This window comes from Nannospalax galili, unplaced genomic scaffold, assembly GCF_000622305.1.
Source record: "Nannospalax galili isolate Female #2095 unplaced genomic scaffold, S.galili_v1.0 scaffold687, whole genome shotgun sequence".
NCBI lineage: Eukaryota > Metazoa > Chordata > Mammalia > Rodentia > Spalacidae > Nannospalax > Nannospalax galili.
The window spans coordinates 186,072-189,621 of NW_008357456.1; positions in this window are offsets into that span (position 1 = coordinate 186,072).

A 3,550-nucleotide genomic window follows, 5' to 3' on the forward strand; every position below is an offset into this window, starting at 1 on the left:
CTGTGAGTTCAGGCCAGCCTGGTCTACATAGTGAGTTTCAGAACAGCTGGGGCTACAGGGAGACCCTGTTTCAAAAAGACCAAAAACAACAACAACAACAACAAAAAAAAAGCTTTGGAGCTGGGTGTGGTGGCACACACCTTTAGTCCCAGCACTCAGGAGGCAGAGCCAAGCGGATCTCTGTGCGTTCAAGGCCAGCCCAGCCTGAGATGACAGGGAGACCCTGTCTCCAAAACAAAACAAAACAAAACAAAAAACAAAACAAAACAATCAAACAACCTCAAGCTTTGGGGCTGGAGAGATGGCTCAGAAGCACTGGCTACTCTTGCAGAAGACCTGGGTTCAGTTCCCAACATCCACAAGGTCGCTAACAACCATCTGTAACTCCAGTTTCAGGGAATCCGATGCCCTCTTCTGACCTCCACAGGCATTTCATGACACAGGCGCACTTACACACAGGCAATACACTCACACACATAAAATAAAAATAATAAATAAAATATTTTTAAAAAATTTGAACAGGGACATTACATTTTTACAAATCTCTTAATCTGGCTTCATACACAGCAGCTAAAATATCTCCTCTTCCTTCAATCCCCTGCAATGTATTGTTTAATTTAAACAGAAAAGAAAATCCAGCTGTGCGCAGATGTGAACTTTACAAAAGGAGACCTCTCAGTCGGCTGAAAGGCTCCTGGTGATGGAGGCCTTCTTATGTTGAGAATGGCTGCTTTAATTCTTAGTTCTGGAGACTACACTGCCCCTCAAAGCTGCAATAATTATACCTTCCCAGCACTATGTAAGTTGGTCTTAGATTGAAGACCTTGGATTTAGAGCTTTTTGGAAATCTGTCGACCCAGTGGTCCCTTTCCCTAAGAACTGAACCCTGAAAGAATTGTGAGGATCCCTTCTAAGACATGGTCTGCCCTCACCATGGGCATCTTTTTCTGCATCAAGACCCCAACCACAGCTGGTTCTGCTGGGTTCTCTCCTTGGGAATTTGATGTGGGTGTGGGGAGCATCAAGGAGTGTGACCCAGTCACTGAAGCTGCTGTGGGGGAAGCCCTTCAGCCCCTGGCTCTTCCTGCTTTAAGATCCTGTTTTCAAAGCCCCTGATGAGGACATGCTTGATTAAACAGTCTACTTATTGACTATTCCATCTGTTCACTAGTTTAGTAACCAAAGTCAATATCAAGTGTTAATCTTAAAAGAAAAGGAAGTAGAAGTTGAAAGTTGAAATCAGGATTGAGAATGAAGCTCAGTTGGGAGAGTGCTTGCTTAGCGTGCATGAAGCCCTAGGTTCAGTCCCTAGCACTGCAAAATCAAGTATGGAGCCTGGCGTGGTAGTACACACTTTTAATCCCAGCACTCAGGAGGTAGAAGCAGGCAGACCTCTCTGAGATCGAGGCCAACCTGGTCTACATAGCTCCAGGCCAGCTGGGGCTACAGAGAAACCTTGTCTCAAAAACAAACAAATGAAAACCAAATATTGTAGCACACATCTGTAATCCCAGCACTCAGGAAGTAGAAGCAGGAGGATCAGAAGCTGAAGGTCATCTTCGCTATACAGCAAGTTGAAGGCTAGTCTGGACTATATGAGACACAATCTCAATTTTTTTTAAATACTTGTTTTTTTAATTTTAATTTTTATTTTTTGTGTATGAGTGTATTGCCTGCATGTATGTGAGTGTACCCATGTCGTGCAATGCTGCGGAGGTCAGAAGAGGGCTTCGGATTCCCCTGGAATTGGAGTTAAGGACGGTTTGTAGCCATGTGGGTGCTGGAAATTGAACCTGGGTCCTCTGTAAGAGCAGTCAGTGCTCTTAACTGCTGGGCCATCTCTCCAGCCCCCACAATCTCAATTTTAAAAAGGTGGTGGTGGGGGTATGGTGAGAGGAGCTAAATGTTTATGGCTAGGGATATAGCTTCATTGGTAGAATGTTTGCCTAGCATGTACAAAGCCCTGGGTTCAATCCTCAGCAGGAATTCTGGAGGTAGAGGCAAGAGGATCAGGAGTTCAGAGTCATCCTCTGCTACATCCTGAGTTTAAGGCCAGCCTGGCCTACATGTGAACCTGACTCAAAACAAAAACCAAAATCCTCAAAACCAACCAAACAAATAAAAATGTAGGGAAGTGTAGGAAAACTTAAAATACAGACAGAATCTGGACTGGTGACTTTTATTTAACCTTTCACCAAAGAGCTACTGTTTATACTGCAAATAAGCTCACTAAACCATGTGTTCTTGTGACCTAGGCACCTGACTTTGATTCCTCAAGACCCCACTTTGCCTTCCATCTAAGAGGGTGCACAAATGTCACTGAGCTTGAATGAGCGTATCAAAGCCCTGGAAGCAGAGTATTCATGTTTGTATCCTCATTAGAAACAGTGAGAATTGAGAAGGATGCTTGACATTGTGTGTATGAGATATTTTAGGCCTATGGATTAAAGGGCAAGATTCTCTGATAAGGGTGGATCCAAGCTTGTAGTTCCCCATTTCATGCTGGAGAAACTGTTTGTATAAAAATATGGGGACCACCTGGCTCAGGAGTACAGTTCCATGAGACATCTGAAGGAACAAACTCTCAGGAGTTCAGGTCCACTCTTAGCTATTGGTTAAGACCACTAGCTGTTCTTGCAGAGGACCTGAGTTTGATTTCTAGCACCCACACAGCAGAAAATAACCATCCTTAACTCCAGTTCCAGGGGAATCTGATGCCATCTCTGACCTCCACTGGCACTGCCAGACACTGGTGCACTTACACACATGCAGGCAATACATTAAACACATAAAATTAAAAAAAATATTAAAAAAAAACACCACTAAGAGTCAGGCCGATTACTGATTCAGGTACAACTATAATGTGGCTCAGTAATGCTGTAGGCAAGAGTCTGTGGGTATAGTTCAGTGGTAGAACACTTGAATAGTGTAGGAGAGCCCTGGGTTCCATAGCTAGCACCAAACAAATGACAAGAAAAACATGTATGTAGCAGGATCCTAGCCTCAGCCAGGCTGTGACCCTTTGGGATTTGGCTCTGGCCCATTGTCGGGACTAGACTGAACTGGTAGGTTCAGCTAAGACTGCTTTGCTCTTTAAGAAAGAACTCAAAGAGGAGGATGAAGCTTAGACAGGTGGCATACCTGGACTCAGTATAGTGCATCCTCTGTGGCTTGCTTCTTAGTCTAGAAATCCTAGAAAATTCCTCGATGGCAGAACCACCTTTTCCATTTAATCTAAATTTTTATTGAGGAATAACATATACACAGAAGGAGAACCAGTCATACGTGCTCAGTCTGGTGACTTTTCACCCACAGCAAGAGCCTCCAAAAATCCCTTCCCGCCCCTTTGCAGGTATTGGCTTCTCCACAGAGGTCCACTGGTCTGTTTTCTAGGGCCTCAAATGAGTTTCCAGCTCTGGTTCCCACCTTTCTGTAGAATGGGACTATGTAAAAATCTGCATTTTGGTGTCTTGCTTCCCCCACTCAGCATCAGTGTTATGAAAGTCATCTGTGTTGTGGAACTGTATTCATTTAATCACTGCACAAATGT